General features: G+C 37.8%; 2 protein-coding genes across 5 annotated transcripts in view; one reads left to right on the forward strand and one right to left on the reverse strand.

Moving 5' to 3' along the window:
- The window catches only part of CHRM3 (cholinergic receptor muscarinic 3), a 505856-nt gene that overhangs the window by 136554 nt on the left and 345503 nt on the right, over window positions 1–23799 (forward strand). For all 4 annotated transcript variants that reach the window (XM_055308972.1, XM_055308973.1, XM_055308974.1 and 1 more), the window contains exon 2: window positions 11953–12060. The gene's annotated coding sequence lies outside the window, so the exon portion shown is untranslated. The remainder of the gene's footprint in view (window positions 1–11952; window positions 12061–23799) is intronic.
- The window catches only part of LOC129499127 (testis-expressed protein 10-like), a 34619-nt gene that overhangs the window by 8961 nt on the left and 1859 nt on the right, over window positions 1–23799 (reverse strand).

The raw sequence follows: 23799 nt of genomic DNA on the forward strand, positions 1-23799 counted from the left end.
GAATGGATTAAAGAAGTAAATGTGAGTCCTAAATTACTATAACAATCCTATAACACTGCTGTAACCTCTTTGACATTGACCATAGTAACTTCTTTTTAGATAAGCCTCCTGAGGCAAGGGAAAGAAAACCAAAAATAAACTATTGGGACTTCATCAAAATAAAAAGCTTCTCTACAGCAAGGGAAACAATCAACAAAATTAAAAGGCAACCTATGGAATGGGAAAAGATATATGCAAATGACATATCCAATAAAAGGTTAGTATCCAACATGTAACTTAACAAAACTCAACACCCAAAAAATGATCCAATTAGAAAATGGGCAGAAAACATGAACAGACATTTCTCCAAAGATGACATCTAGATAGCAAACAGACACTTGAGAAGATGCTCAACATCATCACGGAAATTCAAATTAAAACCACAGTGAGAGGGGCACCTGTGTGGCTCAGTGGTTGAGTGTTTGCCTTTGGCTCAGGTCATGATCCCAGGGTCCTGGGATTCAGTCCTGCATCAGTCTCCCTGCAGGAAGCCTGCTTCCCTCTCTGCCTGTGTCTCTCTTCTCTCTGTATGTCTCATGAAAAAGAAATAATTTTAAAAAGTCTTTAAAAATAAAAATAAAACCACAATGAGATATCACCTCAAACCTCTCAGAATAGCTAGAATAAAAATGACAAGTAAGAACAAATATTCGTGAGGATGTGGAGAAAAGAGTACCCTCATGCACTATTGGTGGGAATGCAAACTAGTGCATCCACTATGGAAGACAATGTGGAGGTTCCTCAACATGTTAAAAATGGAGCTACCAAAAAGAAAAAAAAAATATGGAGCCACCCTATGACCCAGCAATTGCACAACTATTTACCCAAAGAATACAAAAACACTAATTCAAAGGATTACATGCCCTATGTCCATAGCAGCATTATTTACAATAGCTAAGGTATGAAATTAGCCCAAGGGTTTATCGATTAATGAATCAATAAAGATGTGGCATATGTATATAGTGGAATATTAGCCATGAAAAATAATGAAATCTTGCCATTTGCAACGACATAGATAGAGCTAGAGGGTATTATAGTAAGTGAAATAAATCAGTCAGAGAAAGACAAATACCATAAGATTTCAGTCATATGTGGAATTTAAAAAACAAAACAAACAGGCAAAGGGAAAAGAAGAGAGAGACAAATTAAGAAATAGACTCTTAACTGTAGCCAACAAACAGATGATTCCCGATATGGGGCTCCATTTCAGGACCCTGGGATCATGATCTGAGCCCAAGGCAGATGCTTAGGAGACTGAGCCACCCAGGTGCACCAGGTGTTATTTATGTTTTCAAATTGATTTTCACTTTTATTCATTAGTTTCATGATTTTTTTTAATTTTTTCAAAATGCTGCTAATTAAAACCTTAAATAATTCTGGAGCATCTCTGAACTATTTCAAGCACTCTGATAGAAATAACATTTTGATGTATTCTCATTCCCCTTTAGGGGAGAGAACAAAGGGTTAAATTATCACAAATTTTTAGAAAAGAAAAGTGTTGTATTCCTTTTATTCCTCAGTTTTTATGTGAATTTGATAAGAAAACATACTAAGGCTTTCATAACTAAGCCATTACCATTCCATGATGGTAAATGCACTGAGGCTTATCTGACTGCCACCTTTGCTGCCCCACTGAGTGTGAGCAGACTAAACAGCCCTTGCTCAGTAGCTGAGGTGCTTCCTTTCCTCACCGTTATATGCATGTCAGAATGGCCGTGTTCATTTTAAGCGAACACACATGCTGACTTAACAATGATAACTCTTTAACTTTCAGAGCATTTTCACATGCATGTTACTTGATTTTATCCAGTGTAGTAGCATCGGAAAAGGGATCCCAGGCTAGATTACTATCATATGACTACATGCTGATGTCAGAATTAGCAACTACCTATCACCTGAAGAAGTCTACCAATCATTTCTGGTTAAGGAACATTCCCTAAAATAGAAAATAAACAAGAATTTAAGTTATTGTGTGGTGGAAGGTAGTGAAATCTGGCATAATCCAACCTAAGTGTGAATCACTAGTTTCCTTATCTGTAAAATGGGGCTAATATACCTATTCAACGTAGTAGGAAGGATTAAATGATACAGTCCATATTTGGCACAATTAGCATATGACCTAGCCCATGGGAGAACCTCAATAAATATCAGTGTATAATGAAAATAATGATCTGTGGTTGTAGTAAAGCTCTCATTAATTGAAGTGTGTGGTACCATTGTTGGTGGCTGCTGAACTTGAGTAACGGCTTATTTTGAGGATACTATCTTTCTGTAAGGATGCTCATCCATTTGAAAGTATTCTACTTTGTGTCAGGCACGATTCTAGGTGCTGGAGATGCAGGACTGAGAAAGAGCCTCTGCTCGCATGCAGCTGACCATGTAGATGGGCCTCTAGCATGTGTATCCTGGACTGCTTCTACAACTTTTCTTCCACCTAATGATTGTAGCTTTATCAGAACCTCAGTGATGGAGTTCATTCAGCACCAAGTGTTTGTTGACAAGAGGATGGACAGATTAAAACTTGGCTTTGGTGAGGATGCCTGCCAATCAGTGTCAGGGGCCCAGAGTCTGCATGCTGTGGACCTAAACTCAGTTGGGAGCAAACATCTAATGGTTAATATTGGCATTATGCTCTCATCATACCTGGGGCAAAAAGCACTTAATGCATCTTGTCTCTTCTCTCCAAAGGGAAGAGTTCATCATATTGCTGCCATGTTACTAAATTGAGAACTTTGAGTGGAGCCCATCACCAGGAGTTAGTTAAGAGACCTTTATTTTCCATCTAGTATATGTTTTTAAGTCCTTTAGATTTATTTTTCCCTCTTTGGGCCTTCTGTTTCTAGCACCCCAGACCCACACTGAGTGTGAGATTTGCTTTGTGAAAACACATTCACATTCTTGCCAGGCAAATCTTCAGATTCTTATGTTGACCTTGGTTTTGTCTTAGGCTTTAGTGACCTTTTTTTATGGGGAAGATTATTTCAGGAGCTCTAACTGGGGAAGAGGGTGATGTGTAAAGGGAGCATTCACCAACTGGCCCTGGTAGTTAAAGGTGAGGCTGCCAGCCAGTGTGTTCCTGTGTCCATCAGGAAACTGTATGCATATGGAATTCAGTTATATCCCTTTCCAGAGGTTAATAATCTTCTGGGTGTGTTCATTGTATAAAGGCATAGCTTAAGAACAGCTTAGTAATATGCATAAGATGCCTATATACCTCAGGACCATTGCTTGTCCTTTGGTATCTTAATCCTGTCCTCAATATCGATTTGTAAGTGGCCTGGAAACCTAGTTTCTCTAAAGGAATGGAAGTCCTTCATTTTATCCACATTTAGAGTAATACTTTCCTTGCTTAAATGTGTAGGATAGGGAGGGCCCTTGCGCCGAGAGACAGCTACATGAAGCCACGCACTGAAATCCTGAATGCGTTTTGCCATAAGCAAGCCTTGCTGCCACTTTAAAGCCCTGAGGGTGTCCTCCTTCTGCCCTAAGAACACAGTATCCTATTGCCCTGAACGTTTGCTCTAGTCTTCCTTACTTAGTCAAGAGAACACTGAATATCAGCACCGAGGAATGCTTGCACATTTGTCTTTCCCTGAGCCCTGACATTAAGAAGTGCTATCACTTCCAAAGACTAAGGAACATTGTTAGATTTGACTTTTTTTGTAGCTCTGGCTCCAAAATCTACCTGAGACATCTCTTTACCCAAAATACTAGTAAACCATCATCTTTTTTGAAAACTGTAATACTCATGAGAGGTAGCTGTGTGATTTCTGAGTCATAAATCACTTCCTTTCAAGACAAAACTAGGAAAGTGTCTAAAGGCATTCATGATGATAACCATCTAAATATCCAGGCTGGTAAGGTAAAAAGCGAAAACCCCAAAGTTAATTTCTGTATTCTCTTGGCTGCCTTCCTTCTTACTGTGCTTCCAGGAAATCAAGGCCTTTTAGGTGTCAGAAGCCAGCTTGTGGACTGGCTTCTCAGTACTAGAAAGTTAGCATACCCTCTAACAGACAGCTTATAAGAATTTGTAAGGAAACCATTCCCACTTAGAGATAAATGCATATTTTGCCTTTGTTGATCTATTCTGGTAGAAAGCTTTGCATTCCATTAGTAGGTTCCATTAGGTTTTAAGATCATAATTTAAAAAAAAAAATGTTTTCCTTTTACTTTCGTTTCTTAGGCTTCAAGATGACTTTTAAGTTTGCTTTCCTGGGGCTATATCTCTGGAAGCCCTAGCAGATATCAATCAAATGACTGAGGTATTCATAGATTGCTAATTTTGCTGCAGTTTGGTAAAGAAATAGCCTTTTAGGGGATCCCTGGGTGGCTCAGCAGTTTAGTGCCTACCTTCGGCCCAGGGTGTGATCCCGGAGTCCCGGGATCGAGTCCTGCATCGGGCTCCTTGTGGGGAGCCTGCTTCTCCCTCTGCCTGTGTCTCTGCCTCTCTCTCTCTCATGAATAAATAAAATCTTTAAAACAAAAAAGAAAGAAATAGCCCTTTAGCTACTTCTCCAGTCTAGTTACCTCTTGGTCTAATAACAACAATTCTTTTTCTTACCATTTATCATCCATAAATTAACTTGGACATTGGCACTGATCATGGTCCCTTTTAACATGAAGGTTCAGACATCAATTCCATTTGTTCCTAAGTTCTTCTCGTATTAAGAATGTTTAATTGAGAAGCTCTCTAATAGGGAATTAGGTGTTTTTTTAAAAAGATTTTATTTATTTACTCATGAGAGACCTGCAGAGAGAGAGAAAGGCAGAGACACAGGCAGAGGGAGAAGTAGGCTCCATGCAGGGAGCCTGACGTGGAACTAGATCCCAGGTCTCCAGGATCAGGCCCTGGGCTGAAGGCGCTAAACCGCTGAGCCACCCAGGCTGCCCTTGGAATTAGGTTCTGAGGAATAACCTAATTCAGCTCCCAGTTTCCTACTCCACCCCAAATCCACATTGTAATTCTTTATACGCTTAGGATCTGTGATGTTGCAGTAAGTTCTGCATTTACGCAGAGCTCTACTCCCAGGAATATTACTTTTCTTAATAAAAGAATCAGTTAGATTGGGTTTAGTTTCTGCCTTTGCCCATTAATGGCTCTTTGGCTTTGAAATTCAGTCTGTAAGAACCTCAGCTTCTTTGAAATACCAATAGCAACAGTTTAGGAATATTGTGGAAAGAAAACAAATGTAAAGCATCCATCAAAGTGCTTGGCACACAAGTAGACATGTGAGTAATGCTGACTGCTATAATGCTCCTGCTAAAAAGGACAGGGAGAAAGAAGAGAAGAGGAGGAGGGAGAAGCAGAGGAAGAAAAGAAGACCAGAGAAGAACCATGGAATGATCAGAGTAATGAGATTCTAGATTGTACCATAGCCTTTTGGGAGGGTTTTCCCAAGTATCTCTTCTTTTAACTTAATAGCTGTCATCTTCCATGTGATCACAAAGGGTGATGAGAGTCTCTGAAAGGGTTTTTTTTTTTTTTTTCTTTTCAAGAAGATGCCAATAGAAAGTGCTTCCTACCTTTTCTCTCTTGGTCCTTTGCCCTAACTTTCCACTGTCTTTCTGCATTAGCTAACCTCCACACTGCCCCTCCATCAAAAGGCTAGGCCACTTCTCCACCATTATGACAGCTGTGATTCATAAGAGAATGCTTTATCCACAGCCTGCCAAATGGATGTTTCAACCCAATCAGATAATATTGGGGTTAGACTTAAAATTTAAATTAAGTTAGACTCTGCTATCTCTGTTTTGTATGTTACATATGAAAAATTTACTGATTTTTGTCTAGTCCCTTTCTTAAAATTAATCGAAAAGACTAACTGGAACATCAAGAAAGCAAATGTAGAATAAGGATGGAAGTTAGTTGTCACTGCCACTAGTCTTTAAAGTTTAATAGCCAATAAATATAAACATGAAGTGACAGTTGCCTCATTACAAATGTAAACACATATAAACCTACCCAGTAGCAATTTAAAACAAACTTAGAAATACACCTTCTACTTTAGTGATGTCTGAGCCTTTTTCAGCAAAGCTATTGTTCATTTTGATTTATTATTTCCTACCTTAACACTATAGCTGCCCAATGGAGTTACTAAAATAGTTAATTCTCATGAAAATTAGAGTCCTAAGAGAGAAAGATAAGTACCCATCAAATTTCTTTTCGATAGTGGGAAACATAACTAAGATGTGTATTTTCATCCAGAATATCATTGTGTGCCCTGGGCATAGCCATTAGTGTGCTCAAGCCATGTGTATATCAGATCCGTGGATCTCTGAGCATAATCATTGCATGAGGAACTGCTTCTGATTCCTGGATGATCAGGTTTCATTGTTATACAATCAAGATCACTCTTCTGTACTTTCTTTCATAGAAGATGCTTTTGATTAAACAGATTTCTTTAAATTTCTGTCGCTTTGTACTGTTATAATGCAATGAGAATAAGAGAACATCAGTTGCCTCGTGAGTGAGTGTCACAGGTTAAAACTGCCTTCAGTCTGAGAAGATGAGCTGTTAGCTGGAAATCCTCCGGCAGAGTTAGCTTTCAGGTCCTGTCTGAGCACAAATCAACATGTTTTCGAGCTTCAGCTGTTGCTTTTGTCAAATGTTGTCTCCCTTTCTGGGTGATGACTTTTGTCATTATCTTTTATGTGGTTTCGCTAAAACAGTGCACTCTCTATATGAAATATATATAAATCTTCCTACTGCAGGAGTCAGCAGCATCATGTGTTGATTACTTATGCTAATTGGCAAATATTAAGGTAAACTTGTCTATTTTAGTAGATAGTTTAAATGACTCCATTTCAAAGAGAACTTAGTTTCAGTAATTCGTGTTTTTTTAAACCCACCGCTAAATGTTTACGTTTCCAAGAGCAAAATAAGTAGACAAATAGCTCTTAGTAAAACAACAGTGAGCCTTCTCCTGCTCAGAGAAAAAGTGAGATTTCAAATGTGGAGGAGTCTGGGATGTTACCACCACTCTTAAAAATGTAGACATGTGGGATCCCTGGGTGGTTCAGCGGTTTAGCACCTGCCTTTGGCTCAGGGCGTGATCCTGGAGTCCCAGGATCGGGACTTCCCGCGTAGGGCTCCCTGCGTGGAGCCTGCTTCTCCCTCTGCCTGTGTCTCTGCCTCTCTCTCTCTCTCTCTCTCTCTCTCTCTCTCTCATGAATAAGTAAATTTAAAAAAATCTAAAAAAAAATGTAGACATGTCTGCTTTTTTAAAAACATAAATGAATTCAAGCAAGTTTGCACTTTTTTGAAATTCAGTTTATTTCAGAAAAGTTAGCTATAATCACAGTCTTATCTAAATCATAGTGTCTTCCAGTATTTATTCACTCACATGAAATTATCTGTAATTTTAATGAGCCTATCATAGCTTTTTATATTCTGTGTTTATAGATACATATTCTTATGTTAGCATAACTTCCATACTTATTATTATAGCAAACAAAGCATAATATAAGTTTCAGGATATAACATTCCACAGTAATAAACTGTTTCCCTTTTGTTGGGTTATAATAATAGTAGTAACAATAACTATCACTTAGTGATGCCTAAGCAGTTGAGTGTTTGCCTTCCCCTTGGGTTGTGTTCCTGGAGTCCTGGGATTGTCTCCCATTGGGCTCCCTGTAGGGAGTCTGCTTCTCCATCTGCCTGTGTCTCTGCCTCCCTCTCTCTTTTTCTCTGATGAATAAATAAATAAAATCTTTAAATAAAAAGTTACTACTTATTGACTATTTATACAGTAAGTATTCTGTTAAGAGCTTCTTTTAACAAAATAGACACCAAGCTTAGTTTGTTAAGTAGAAATGCCTAGAATTTGATATATGTAAGGTTCCACCTCTGTGTGACATTAATCAAGAAAGAACTTCCTATTCTTTGCTCATTTTTAACTTATTCCTCTGAAAAAAATAAAACTGGAAATAGGTTGACCTTGAGGTTGTACCTCCCAGAGTCACACATTTCAAGAAGTGGGGAAGATTGTAATTGAGAACTACTCCTGAACTTGATTTGCCCAAATCTGTAAGGTGAAGAGGTGTATACTATTTTGTCCATATTTCCAAATGGATTTACAGGATAATTAAGCAGTAGGTGCCCCCCAATAATGTGCTAACTGTTCATTTTTTACACACCAGATCTCAGGTTTGCTTTTGCATTCTTCTTCTGTTCATTCTCCATTTCTTCTTTCAACAAATAACAGATGTCTTGTGCACCAAGCATTTCTGAATCGCTATTATATTCAGGTTGCAGCTGGCATGAAAGAGGTGTTGTCTGGTCAACAAGAGTCAAAAGACTTAGGTGTGGTCTCCGCTGCTAGGCTAGTAGTAGGCAGGCAGAAATGTCTGTGGTGTGTGTGTGTGTGTGTGTGTGTGTGTTACATATCTGTCTTCTGAATGAGACTATAGTGGTCATTTTGATATCATGGTATCAATGAAGATAATCAAGATACAATCTCCTGGGAAAGACACATATTAACAAAGAATACACTATGACTTATAGTATTAGGCTTATGCACAAAAGGTTGTGGCTGTATAATTCTGCCCAAGGGATTCAGGGTGGCAACAAAATTCACTACTGAATTAAACTTTCTTTTTCAAGCCAATAGCAATTTATCAGTGATATTAGAAAAGAGCTCAATGTTAAAAAGTGTAATCTACCCAAAGAAAGCAGAAAATGCAAAGTCAGGAGAGACCTACATTCCAGTAATCCTTTTCTTATAGCTGTCATTGTCATGGTGGATGGATGAGTGTTAGCACAGGAGGGTGGGAAAGTAAGCAGAGGTAGATCTGAGAGAAGGTGGGAAGCTGGTAAATATCACATACTTCCTACGTGACAGGCAATATGCTGGACATTCTATGTACCTTTTTTCTTCTAAGTTTTGAATAACCCTGTTTTAGAGGTGGTGGAAATGAGACTTTGAATTTGAAGTTGTTCAAGGTCATACAGCAAGAAAATGGTGAATTTGGTGTTCAGAGCCAAGTCTTTGAGATCAGAATCTCTCCCATCTTCACCAAGATGCAATTAGTAGTTAAATGGAAAACCACATCGATGGCTTCTCATTTATTTGTTTTTTTTTAAAGATTTTTAAAAATTTATTCATGAGAGACACACAGAGAGAAGCAGAGATGTAGGCAGAGGGAGAAGCAGGGAGCCCAATGTGGGACTCAACCCCAGGACCCTGGATCACAACCTGAGCTAAAGGTGGATGCTCAACCACTGAGCCACCTAGATGCCCCTATTTCAATGTAATTAACTTCTGTGAAGATAAATTTTTGGGATTTTGTTCTGCGTTGTCTCAAACTACATTGACAGTACAACACGGATGTTCTACAAAACTTATTTTAATTTTCTTTGATGTCTTTCAAATGTAAATGTTTCCTCTTCATAAAGATAGCATGGTTTTCCATGGGCCACAGAGCAGATTATTTTTAATAAGACTTATAAATTATTTTTTTGTTTTTTAAGTTATATTTAAAGGCTAGTTAATATACAGTGTAATATTAGTTTTTGGTATACAATTTAGTGATTCAACACTTACATGCAATACCCGGTGTTCATCACAACAGTTTCTTCTTTATAGGCATTATGCTGTGTTTTGTTTACCTTCATCACCCCTTTATCCATCCTTAGATATGGCTAGTGAGAACATCTTGGCCCATTCGAAAATGACACCTATCCTGGTGGCCAGCTTTCTCCATCCATCCGCATCGGCCCAGCCTGTGTGCCAGATTGAATGTGGTGGAGTCTAACCTCCTTCCAGGGAAAAGCCCATTGCCCCTCCCAAACAAGCTTGGTCATGATCAGTTGTTTCATTGCCTTTGGGACTCCCCGTCTTATGAGAGGATTGGATTCCCACCACTTGCTTACGGTCTGCCCGATAGTGTGCTCTTTCTCTAATATTATCCCCTCCAAAAGAAGGGTTAACAATTCTCTAGACCAGAAACCAGATAACCATTTCAATAAAAGGTCATATAGTCTATATTTTAGACTCTGCGAGTCATGCTATTTGTCACAACCTCTCAACTCTGCCATTGTAGTGTGAAAGCAGCCAGAGACTATGTAAATGAATGGCTGTGGCTATGTTCCAATAAAACTTTATTTATAGACTTTGAAATTTGAATTCCAAATAATTTGCATGCTTCTTTTGATTCCTTTCAACGATTTAAAAATGTAAGACCCATTCTTAGCTCAAAAACAGACAGCAGGCTGCAGTTTGCCAGCCTCTACTCTAGACAGTGCACCACAGTACTCACTGCTTCTTCAGCAGGGTCATTTTGGGTCTGACTGTTGGAGTCTCTGAATGTAACTTTTTCTACAGCATCTCCAATCCAAAGAAACTTTTCCTAGTTCCTTCCTGGAGCCTTTAGTCATTTCTGTTTGCTCCTGCCTTTGTGCCAGGGAAGGACAGCATGAAGGGATCTGGCATAGGGGAAGGTGCTTAGGTTCTGTTTAGCAAGCTGGTATCTGATCTGAGCATGAAAGGTGAATTCTTTTCCTCTGGAAAATTTCTTTGTTCTTAACCTTTTGCCGTTCTTCAGGAATCTCTTTAATTGAAGAAAAATTAAACTGACTGCTAATTAATTTGTAATTCTTTGAGGGAACATATATGAGTATAATTCACATGATTTTTCAAATTACTTATTCTACTTTTTTTCTCTTGAGATCATGTTGCAAACAGGAAGATAACTTTGGCAAGTAAATGAAAGGATTGATGAAACAAAAAATGTGAATTTAGACAAAAAATATATGCCAATTCCTACTTTTGTTGTTGCCATTTACTTGTTCATTTACTTAGCAAATATATACATGTGCCAGGCACTCAATCCCAAAATGAAATCTCACTTTATAGCTCTACATACGGTGATGAGCAGAGTACCATGCTTATCTTCCAGAGAACTACAGGGGAGGCAGAGATCAATGAAATTCATCTTTCTATGATCTTCTTGGTATCTGTTACTCATATTGTAGGACATACGGGGTACAAGTAAGTGTAGGATGAGGCATGTGCCTGCACACTCCACATGGTATGTTAAAAGAGGTCAGAGTCTGGGCCCAGTTGCTCTACTATTCTGAGCCCTAAATGTTATAAATGACATTATCTATGTTGCAGCTTTGTTGTGAAGCCAAAAAACCCCCCAAAAAACTATCATTCAGAGACATGATATAATGTTTGGTATGTAGGCCTTAAAAAGTATTCCATATACTTAGGGTGTTAAAAATGCCCTTTGTTTTGTCCTTTTTATTATTATTTATTTTAGAGAAAGAGAGAATGTGAGGGGCAGTGGAGAGAGGCAGAGAGAGGAGAGAGAGACAATCTTAAGCAGACTCCATGCCCAGCAGAGGGCCTGATGTGGGGCTTGATCCCACGATCCTGAGATCATGACCTGAGCTGAAATCTAGAGTCAGACACTTAACTGACTGAGCCACTCAGGCATCTCTGTTTTATTCTTTGTTGGTAAATGTATAGCCTTCAGTAATGTTACACCAATTTACTACTAAATTTACTACTTTCTAATGAGACTTATTTGTTGACTGCATAGTGCATTTCCATGGCTATACTATGCATTGTGGGGAAAACAGAGATGTGTGCATTAAGGCCCTTCTGCTGGATGTCAAACTTTTTTTTTTTTTTTAAGATTTATTTATTCATTCATGAAAGACACAGAGAGAGAGACACACACACACACAGGCAGAGGGAGAAGCAGGCTACCTGCAGGGAGCCTGATGCGGGACTTAATCCCAGGACTCCAGGATCATGCCCTGGGCCGTAGGCAGATGCTTAACCACTGAGTCACCCAGGCATCCCTGTCAAACATTTTTCTTAATGCTGTAGGTTGGAAAGATACTCTTGTATGAATGATATAAAATAACACTTACTGACTTTGTTCTCTCTTTGTGTGTCTTTTTAGATCTGAATAGTGATGGCACATATTTCAGTCTGAATTGCTCAGTGAGCTGTGGATTGATGGAACTATAAACATTCCCGTCCTGATGTACACCTCGAAGGCCCTTCACTGGTAGGTATTTTCTACTCAGTATCATTTACATAGTTACATATTGAGATCTTCAACAGAGTATATATTTATAATGAAAAAACGTGCAAGGTAAAGGTGTTCATGTTGCTGTTATGAATGTATTTAGATTTATTCTAGTTATGTGCCAACCAACTGCAAAATGAAAGAACAGGTTAAAATGCATCTGTTATGTATGTGTATGTCTATTTGTATGGTAATATATATGCATTTTCATAGCAGAGTTTAGGAGTATAGAATTTTACCTCTCTTTTAACTGAGAAAAAATTTTATTGGGAAGTTTCAATGACTTTTGGTTTTGTAATATCATATAAATCTGGCAATATAAGCGTAAAAATTTTACTTAATGTATTGAAGGGGTTTGATTTTATTGTAGTTTTAAACAACAAGATATGTGATAACGCTTCCACTTACACATGTGTCCTATGGTAAATGATAGGTGATGTTTATAGTGTCATGAAAAGGGAGTTATACTATGTCAGAAAACCTTACTTTTATCATATGACTAGTTCCTTAGGTATCCAGGCCTCAGTTTTCTCCGTCTGCAAAATGAGAGGAAGAATTTCTGCTTTACCTAATTAATAAGATTATAGATCTAGTGAGATAATAGTATGAAATTATTAATTAACCACAAACTCCATTAAAAAATCCCATCTAGGTCAGGTGTGACTGACCTATATTTTAATTAGGGAGTTGGACAAAAGTTGTGATCATACTTTGCTTTTTTTTATTTTTTAAATTTAAATTCTAGTAATGTTAACAGACAGTATAATATTAGTTTCTGGTGTACAATTAGTGATTCAATACTTCATATGTCACCCATTGCTCCTTAATCCCCATATACTTTGCTTTTTAAGGTGGTTAATACAGCTTGATATTTTGTGTATTATTCCCCTAGAATATAAAATCATACCTAATTTTATTTTATTTTATTTTATTTTTTAATAAATTAATTTTTATTGGTGTTCAATTTACCAACATACAGAATAACACCCAGTGCTCATCCCGTCAAGTGTCCCCCTCAGTGCCCTTCACCCATTCACCCCCACCCTCCGCCCTCCTCCCCTTCCACCACCCCTAGTTCGTTTCCCAGAGTTAGGAGTCTTTATGCTCTGTCTCCCTTTCTGATATTTCCCACACATTTCTTCTCCCTTCCCTTATATTCCCTTTCACTATTATTCATATTCCCCAAATGAAAGAGAACATACACTGTTTGTCCTTCTCCGATTGACTTACTTCACTCAGCATAATACCCTCCAGTTCCATCCACGTTGAAGCAAATGGTGGGTATTTGTCGTTTCTAATGGCTGAGTAATATTCCATTGTATACATAGACCACATCTTCTTTATCCATTCATCTTTCGATGGACACCGAGGCTCCTTCCACAGCTTGGCTATTGTGGACATGGCTGCTAGAAACATCGGGGTGCAGGTGTGGCGTTTCATTGCATCTGAATCTTTGGGGTAAATCCCTAACAGTGCAATTGCTGGGTCTTACGGCAGCTCTATTTTTAACTCTTTGAGGAACCTCCACACAGTTTTCCAGAGTGGCTGCACCAGTTCACATTCCCACCAACAGTGTAAGAGTGTTCCCTTTTCTCCACATCCTCTCCAACATTTGTGGGTTTCCTGCCTTGTTAATTTTCCCCATTCTCACTGGTGTGAGGTGGTATCTCATTGTGGTTTTGATTTGTATTTCCCTGATGGCAAGTGATGCAGAGCATTTTCTCATGTGCATGTTGGCCATGTCTATGTCTTCCTCTGTGAGATTTCTCTTCATGTCTTTTGCCCATTTCATGATTGGATTGTTTGTTTCTTTGCTGTTGAGTTTAATAAGTTCTTTATAGATTTTGGAAACTAGCCCTTTATCTGGTATGTTATTTGCAAATATCTTCTCCCATTCTGTAGGTTGTCTTTGAGTTTTGTTGACTGTATCTTTTGCTGTGCAAAAGCTTCTTATCTTGATGAAGTCCCAATAGTTCATTTCTGCTTTTGTTTCTTTTGCCTTCGTGGATGTATTTTGCAAGAAGTTACTGTGGCCAAGTTCAGAAAGGGTGTTGCCTGTGTTCTCCTCTAGGATTTTGATGGAATCTTGTCTCACATTTAGATCTTTCATCCATTTTGAGTTTATCTTTGTGTATGGTGCAAGAGAGTGGTCTAGTTTCATTCTTCTTCATGTGGATGTCCAATTTTCCCAGTACCATTTATTGAAGAGACTGTCTTTCTTCCAGTGGATAGTATTTCCTCCTTTATTGAATATTAGTTGACCATAAAGTTCAGGGTCCACTTCTGGGTTCTCTATTCTGTTCCATTGATCTATGTGTCTGTGTTTGTACCAGTACCACACTGTCTCGATGACCACAGCTTTGTAGTACAACCTGAAATCTGGCATTGTGATGCCCCCAGATATGGTTTTCTTTTTTAAAATTCCCCCTGGCTATTTGGGGTCTTTTCTGATTCCACACAAATCTTAACATGATTTGTTCTAACACTCTGAAGAAAGTCTATGGTATTTTGATAGGGATTGCATTAAATGTGTAAATTGCCCTGGGTAACATTGACATTTTCACAATATTAATTCTGCCAATCCATGAGCATGGAATATTTTTCCATCTCTGTGTCTTCCTCAATTTCTTTCAGAAGTGTTCTATAGTTTGGAGGGTATAGATCCTTTACCTCTTTGGTTAGGTTTATTCCTAGGTATCTTATGCTTTTGGGGCATTGTAAATGGGATTGACTCCTTAATTTCTCTTTCTTCAGTCTCATTGTTAGTGTATAGGAAGGCCATTGATTTCTGGGCATTGATTTTGTATCCTGCCACGCTACCAAATTGCTGTATGAGTTCTAGCAATCTTGGGGTGGAGGCTTTGGGTTTTCTATGTAGAGTATCATGTCATCGGCGAAGAGGGAGAGTTTGACTTCTTCTTTGCCAATTTGAATGCCTTTAATGTCTTTTTGTTGTCTGATTGCTGAGGCTAGGACTTCCAATACTATGTTGAATAGCAGTCATACCTAATTTTAATTCATGACTCAAATTAATTTTTTGTATTTGAGAAAATTGTGTTTAAATTTTGAGAAATGAGAGAAACATGTTTTTCAATGCACACTGGACACCCAATCCCCAACTATAAGAATTAAGTTTCTGCTTCTGATCTCCAGAATAGTCACTTATTAGACTTAATTTTGGGAATTTAACTTGGAGGAAAAAAGATACATTAGATACTTTTTATCTAATGTATATAGTAAATATGTAAACTATGTAATATAGTTTATTTTCAGGATACTAAGGACATGATGTAGAAATCCAGATATTATTTGTATGGTTTAATATATTTAATTCCTTTCTACTGCACTCTCTTCAGTACCTCATATGAACATTCTCTTTTGCTAACAGAATACAGCTACTCAGTTTAAAAAATTGAAAATAAAAATCTTAACAAATATATTTAGATTGAGAAAGACTTTTTTCACTAGAATTAAACAAGTTGTTATATAACCAGGCAATTCAATGAGACTGGTTTGCAAATTATTCTCTAGAAATTGGATATGATTATTATTGAAGAACCAATGGTTTATTACATAGTGTTTGCATTTAGGTGAAAAAAAAAACCTTAATAACAGGTAACATATATTCACTAGGTAATATTGTAGCATAGTCCTTAAGTATGGATGGCTGTCAAGAGTCAGACTGACACTTGACTGGAGTTGCAAGCCAATTCTTTCATTTTCCAGGTTTGCAGCCTTGGACAAATCACTTAATCTCTTTGTGCCTTTGTTTGCTCATTCGTAAAATAAATCTAATAATAAGAATATTTATCTCATAGGGTTGTTGTGTGGATTGCGTGAGTTACTAGAGTGAAGTGCTTAGGAGTGCTGTGTGGTGCTTAGTAACCAATCAGTATTAATGGTTATTATTTACTAGATGAGTGTGGGATTGTAGTGACCATCACAGATTTTGGAATCAGAAAGCTCTAGGTTCAAAACCATTTGCTAATTTATGGTGGTACTGAACCTTTTGAAGTCTCCGTTTCTGGAGGGAAGAAAAGGAAATAATTAAAATATATTTCATACTGCTTTGGTTACGATGGTTTACTAGAGCATCTGGCAAGGAATGGTAAACAATTCCCTGCATCGAGAGCTGTGAAGATATAATTACAAATTATTATATAATGTAGTTTTTAAGTAATTTTTAAAAAATCAGGATGCCATATATAAGTTATGTTTGCATTTTATGATTTGATTTAACTTATTCATTTGTCTTTTTTGAAATTCTGGATCTAACAAAGTAAATTTTATAATTGGGCACATTTCTAAAGTTCCCTAAATATAACATATGGCAAGAAGGACATTTTCAGAATTAGAGAATATCTCATTTAAGTCTTCATTTTATGTATTTGAAGATTAGAATATCTCAGTGACTATATTTTGACATTCTTTTTAGCTCAAGAACTTATAGTTGTATGTTGAAATTTAGTAATAATAATGGTGAGTACCATCTACTGAGCTAGTTATTGTGCAGTGGGGTTTCATCTCAAATTATGCAACATCACCATGTCATCTTCACAGCAGCTGTTCAAGAACAGCCTTATCATCTTCTTTTACAAAGGAGATGTATAATATGCATTGCACACTACTGATTTACATGCATACTTACATAACCTAAATTTGTAACAGCCTCATCACTTTGGGATGGCCGTATACATGTGAAGGCATATCCTATTTTATGAAAGTAGAAAACTAATTTGACTTTTGAAATAAAATTTTGAAAATATAAGCTTCAGATTTTCAGCCATGACCTAGAGAATAAATAGCTTATAAAATATAATTAATAATATTCCTTCTTTTATCCTCCTGCAACAACTGATATGAATAAAAATGAGAATATGCAATTATTTGAGATATGTCCTCAGTGACAGATGCAAGCAGGTGTTAGTTTCAAGACTGGACAATTTATCCTTAGTAATATCTCATTCAACATATTGTCTTATGTCTTATTTTTTTCTTATGAATGGTCAGTGTAAATGCCATGAAATCAGCATGTGTTTCATAGTGAACTCGATTGCTTTCACAAAACTGAGACTAAACTCTTGGTCTCAGTGAATGTGTCCTGTAGACCAGGCACCTCACCAAATGGTTTTACATTAATTATTTCTTTTCGCTTAATTAGTTGAAAAGAATTTGCTGACTCTTCTCATATTTTTCCTCTCTCTCCCATGGACAGATTTTAAAGTGTTTTACTGTCTCTTAGATATGCACTCAACAGATCTGTTTCCTCCAACAAGGAACACATAAATGCAGTAAAAAAAATAAGCCTGGGAAACAGAGATAGCTTTGAAGAAGCAGTGGTTTTAAGATTTGCTTTTAAATAAAGAAGATATATTTTTTTAAGATTTTACTTATTTATTCATAAGAAACACACACACACACAGCGGGGGTGCAGAGACACAGGCAGAGGGAGAAGCAGGCTCCATGCAGGGAGCCCGAGGTGGAACTTGATTCCGAGTCTCCAGGATCACGCCCTGGGCCCAAGGTGGCGCTAAACTGCTGAGCCATCAGGGCTGCCCTAAAGAAGATATTTATAATATTTTGAAATCATTTAAAATTTTAGGGGACTAAATAATCTGAAAGGAAATCATGTTTTAAATTATATTAAATATTTGAACTGGAGAACTCGAGTATTCCCTTTATTCATTCAACAAATATTTCTGGACCTCCTTCTGTGCAGTAGGCGCTAAGGCTGTGAACAAGAAACAAAATTCCTGTTTTCATGGAGTTTTCTAGGTAGCCTGTGGGGAGTGGGGAGCAGAAAGTATGGAGGAGGACGTAAAGTGTAGATGTGTATATGTTTATATATAATTTATTTATAGTGATATATCATTAAATATATGTATATACAAATAGTAATAAATTTAACTTTACATAAAAGCAGTTCCTTTCTATAGCAAAAATAATTCTTTTGTTGAATTTTCTCTAAAGCATTGTTTTAGATTACAAAGTTGGAAATTCTTATTCACCAAACTTCATGTTCTGATCAATTCCAGAAATGAACATTTTGATAAACTATCACAATCTTTGTTTCAAATGGTTCATGTGTTTCCTATCTTGTTTTCCTTATTCATTGTAAGATTATTTGTAGATTCTCCTCCGGAATCTAAAGGAGAAATCCTCAGGACTATTTTTGCATCATCAGATTGCTTCGAGAGTGGTTATAGGGACCAAGGGGGGCTGAAAATTTGCACACAGAGATCCAAATGGGAAAAAACAACACAGAAGAAAAGCAACTCCAATCTTTTTTTCTTCGATCACAGTTGAAGTTCTCTCTCTGCTAAAGCATGGAGTCGAGTGGATGTGTTGCACTTGTGTAGAACCAGAGTCATTGATTCATATACATTACCTAATTAGAAATGTAGTTTCAGATGTGCAGAGCTTGTGACAAAAGGAACAAGAAAAAAACTGGATAAACAAAGTATCAGCCATGCACTGTGCTGAGCCAGTGAGTCAATCATTTTTAGTGATTTTTGGATGTGATATAATGACCTTTTAAGCTCAACAAATAAGTGTATGTTAAACTCTGATTACTTAGATTGCAGGGATAGATAAAGTAGCCCATTCCTGTTGGGGGGAAATGAAAAACATTATAACCATGCCTCCCTTTAAAAAACATTCCTTTTCTTTTCATGAGGCAGAGCTTTGTGTTTGAAAACTTACCTACTTTCAGGGTTCTCTGAGTATATGATTTTGGTAGCTTTCCCAAATCAAGATCACTTAACTTCCATGCCATTGATGTAAAAATCAGTGCTTGATACAAAATGTGACATAAGATTTTATAACCATTCTTGATAGTGGATTTTTAAATCTAGGTTTTTAAAAATAACATAGATTAAAAAATAATGTAGTCAAATGATAATATCTGATGGCTTTTTGACATGGGGCCCAACAGCACTAGGTAGAGGAACACGAATAGCTCCTCAGTGCTAATTTTGCTTTTTCCCACTACTCCATATAGAGAGCAAATATAAAGGATTTCTGACAAAGTAAAACTTGTTGACAAAGTAATTATCATTGACTCCCCATCCTGTGTACTAACAACCTGCAAAGTATGGCACTCTAACAGTAGAGTAATTACAGTTGCATTTCAGTGTCTAATGCTCCTAATATTTGTCTATTAAAATATATTAAACAGGTTAGAGAAATGTCAGAGTCTTGAGGCACCTGGGTGGCTCAGTTGGTTAAGTGTCTGACTCTTGGTTTCAGCTCAGGTCATGATCTTGGGGTCAGCTGCATTAAGCTCCACGCTCAGCTCACAGTCTACTTGATATTCTCTCTCTCTCTCTCCCCCTCCCTCAATTGTGTGTTTTCTCTCTCTTTCTCAAATAAATAAATAAATCTTAAAAAGAAAAGAAAAAAAAAGAATGTCAGAATCTTCTTCAATTCAGCTAGAGATGCATCTCCACCTTCCTTAAGGAGGAAGCACATAGGGATCCCTGGGTGGCGCGGCGGTTTGGCGCCTGCCTTTGGCCCAGGGCGCGATCCTGGAGACCAGGGATCGAATCCCACGTCGGGCTCCCGGTGCATGAAGCCTGCTTCTCCCTCTGCCTGTGTCTCTGCCTCTCTCTCTCTCTCTCTCTCTCTCTCTCTCTCTCTCTCTCTATCATAAATAAATAAAAATAAAAAAAAATAAAAAAATAAAAAAAAGGAGGAAGCACATATGATAAGTTGCAAGATAGACATAATAAGTCTTAAGGCAAGGAAAAACCCATTGTATAAGAGTTCGAGGTTGTTTATTTCAGTCTTGTTATAACTCTCAGTGGGGAATTAACACAAAGTGGGGCACAAAGGAAGAGGCAAATAAATGATCGTTGAGTTAGAATGATGCTTCCTAGTTTCTTTGAGAGATAAACTACAAGCTTAGACTGTATTACCAAAAGTTTATTTTTTTTTAACTTTAAAAAGTAACTGAATCATAGACTTTAATCTTATTCTTTCCTTTCTGCCATGGGCCAGGAGATCCTCAGGGGCTGTGTAGAGTGGGGAAAAGCCACTTAATTAGTAGAGAGAGCCCTCTCCCTTTGTTCAGATTCTGTTTTGCCAGCTAATGAGTAAGGCAACTGAATCACATCACTCCTGACACTCAGATTTCTGTGTTCAGCTGGCTGCTGAACAAAAAACTAGGCTTTCCATCGGAGTTCTCTGTCAGCGTTGGTCAAACTTCAAGGGTGACCCTGAGTTGATCATAATCAGCTTAGTAGATTGCCGGCAGCATTTTTAGATGAAACACGAGAAAACAAAAAAGGCCCGAGTATATCCCATCATTACTTTTTATAAAGCCTTTGTTTCATTTATATTTGTGTATAGATGTGTTAAAGATAAAGTGTGTTTATTATTGGGGGCCACAGTCAAAAAAGTTAGAAAACTGCTATTACTCATCTAATCCCCTCTCCTTCTTCTAAATTCTGTCTTCTTGATTTGTCCTTTTTAGTCCATACATTTTTCAAAATCTTCATTTCAGTAATTCCTTTATATCAGTGTAGATAGTTTCTTATTCCTCAGTATCTCTCTCATGATAGCCAACACTTAGTACAGAGATCCCTGGGGTGCTCTGTAAATGTCATTTGAAGTAAGGAGTTAATGGCATTCAGATAGCAGTTACAATTTTATAAACCCAAATTTGAATTTAATTTTTAATTCCCCACTTACTCCTCCCCTAGTACCTGTTATGACCACTGGTGCAGTTCCCCGTTGGAATTCCTCACCTCTTTAACTGAAGTGAGTGATCAGTCCAGATGACCTCATGTCCTATTTTTTAAAATTTTTATTTATTTATGATAGTCACACACACAGAGAGAGAGAGAGAGGCAGAGACACAGGCAGAGGGAGAAGCAGGCTCCATGCACCGGGAGCCCGACGCGGGACCCGATCCCGGGTCTCCAGGATCGCGCCCTGGGCCAAAGGCAGGCACTAAACCGCTGCGCCACCCAGGGATCCCGACCTCATGTCTTATTAAACAATCCTATTCTTGGGGTGCCTGGCTGGCCCAATCAGGTGAGCATCTGACTCTTGATTTCAGTTCAGGTCAAGAACTCAGGATCCTGAGATTGAGTCCCGCATGAGGCTCTACTCTGGGCATGGAATCTGCCTAAGATTCTCTCTCTCCCTCTGCCCCCCATCCTGTGCTCACTCTCTCTGTCTCTCTCTTAAATCCAAATAAAACCAATCCTATTCTTTAGCCTGACGTGACTACTATTTGGTCCTGTGATTTTATACCTAAACTATTACAATTAGCATTGTAATAGACTCGGACTCCAGCATTACTCCCTCTGGTATGTTATTGCTCTTGCTGTTGGAATCCTTTCTAACACAGAATTCTGAATATTTTACTCTTTGTGCAAACATTCCCCATAGCCCTTTGCCTTGAGATTAAAATCCAGGCACATTTCAGTGAGAAGAAGCGGCCCTCCTGTAAATTCTCTAAATATATCCAGCTCCACCCACTCACACAGCTAACATTTGAGCTCGGGTTGGTATTTTCAGCTATTACACATATTAAGATCTTTTGTGTTACTGGGCCACAAGCCTGGACTAGCCTCTGTTCTCCTCTTTGCCTAGAATGCCTTCACCTTCTGTTATGCCTGGAAAATGCCAACACATCCATTAAGATATTGTTCCAAGTTTTTTGCCAGATGTAAGAATTCTGAGTCCCCTGAGTCTGCTTCTCTGCCATTACTTACTAAGTATTTATGGAACTGAAATCCTTCACTGTATGTTCATCTTCCTGGCCCTAATTGGACTCTTAAGCTTCTCTTGCATCTGTGTTGCCAAGTTCCATTTGCAGTCCAAGATAGAACATGTCACAGTGCTGAGCCCTAGCAGGATGCTCAGTCCACACTGACTGAGTGAATTCTTGTGCCAGAAACATCTAAGATATCTGCCAGTCCTCTTTCACTGATATGGCCCTCCTTATCTTCTTGTCCCCACTCTATCACTGGGATAGTTCTTGCTGACCTCATAATAAGTATGACATAAAATGATAATCACCATAACCATTCTCCATCACTTTCTCTAAATCTGTGAGTTTTATAATACATGAAAAGGTTGTATAAGAAAAGCAGTATGTCTCCATTATTCACAGTCCATGGAAATACCTTGATAACCAGTTCATACTCTGGACCTGGATTAAGATCATTTTACATGGATTCACCAGTTTATATTACTACAGTATATTTCCTAAAGAAATGTTCCAATATGGGCACAAATGCTTATTTAAATACTAGCATTTAAAATCAGATCTTGGGATCCCTGGGTGGCGCAGCGGTTTGGCGCCTGCCTTTGGCCCAGGGCGCGATCCTGGAGACCCTGGATCGAATCCCACGTCGGGCTCCCGGTGCATGGAGCCTGCTTCTCCCCGTGCCTATGTCTCTGCCTCTCTCTCTCTCTCTCTCTCTCTCTGATGACTATCATAAATAAATAAATTTAAAAAAAAAAAATCAGATCTTGAGGGGCACCTGAGTGGCTTAGTCAGTTAAATGTCTGTCTTTGGTTCAGGTCATGATCTCAGGGTCCTGGGATCAAGCCCCATATACTGAGCAGGGAACCTGCTTCTCCTTCTGCCTCTGCTCCCCCCTTGTGTGTACACTCTGTTGCACATGCTCTCTCTCTCTTTCTCTCTGTCTCTCAAATAAATAAATAAAATCTTTAAAAATATAAAACATAAGGATAATAACATCAGATATTGGATTTCATCTTAACCTTGACCCTAACCTTGACCTTGAGCACTGTTTACAAAACATTTTCCCTGGTTGCTTTATTATAATCAAAAGTTTGTAATTAAATGCCAACAACTGACAGTTTAACCACCGCATCAGAGTTTAACATCAAATTCTGAGGGGCTGACTTTTTTAAATATAAAATTTTCTTTGTAAGATTTCAAAGAAAACTAGGAAGAATTTCAAGAGAGAGCATAGTGACTGGTTTATTTTGGTAAAGACATACCTGTTATAGGAAGCTAATCAACATTTCTTGTGCCTGAATTGATGACATTGTTACATTTCACTGGAAGGCCATAATAGCATATGTTTAATAAGGGAAAGTATTGCATTGATTTTATAACTGTAGATATATATATATATATATATATATATATATATATAGCACTATTCCAATGACTATGATGTGCCTTAATCACATTTTTCCCCTTTTTTGTTATTGCAGAACTCAGTTCTTATACAGTTGATCATTTCCAGTGTGTCATCCAAATCCATCATTAAGGAGTAATAAAACATTTCATGGCTCTTTTGTTTTGAAATGAACAGCAGTGGATGTCACATTGCATTTTTCCAAGTAAATTTAAGAGTGATGGATAAACTAACTATATACCATTTATTTGGAAGAAAAAGTACAAATGGGGAGGTATAGTAACTTGTATGCAAAAATTCTCTGGGACCAAAAATTTATGTATGCAAAGAACAGGAAAAAAATATTGAGAAATGTTTTGTGTTGTAATGGATTTTTTTTTATTTATTTATGATAGTCACACAGAATGAGAGAGAGAGGCAGAGACACAGGGAGAGGGAGAAGCAGGCTCCATGTACCGGGAGCCCGACGTGGGATTCGATCCCGGGTCTCCAGGATCGCGCCCTGGGCCAAAGGCAGGCGCCAAACCGCTGCACCACCCAGGGATCCCATGTTTTGTGTTGTAAAAAAAAATTAAACAATACCCTTATAAAA

The sequence above is a fragment of the Nyctereutes procyonoides genome, unplaced genomic scaffold (genome assembly GCF_905146905.1).
Source record: "Nyctereutes procyonoides isolate TBG_1078 unplaced genomic scaffold, NYPRO_anot_genome, whole genome shotgun sequence".
Classification (NCBI taxonomy): Eukaryota; Metazoa; Chordata; class Mammalia; order Carnivora; family Canidae; genus Nyctereutes; species Nyctereutes procyonoides.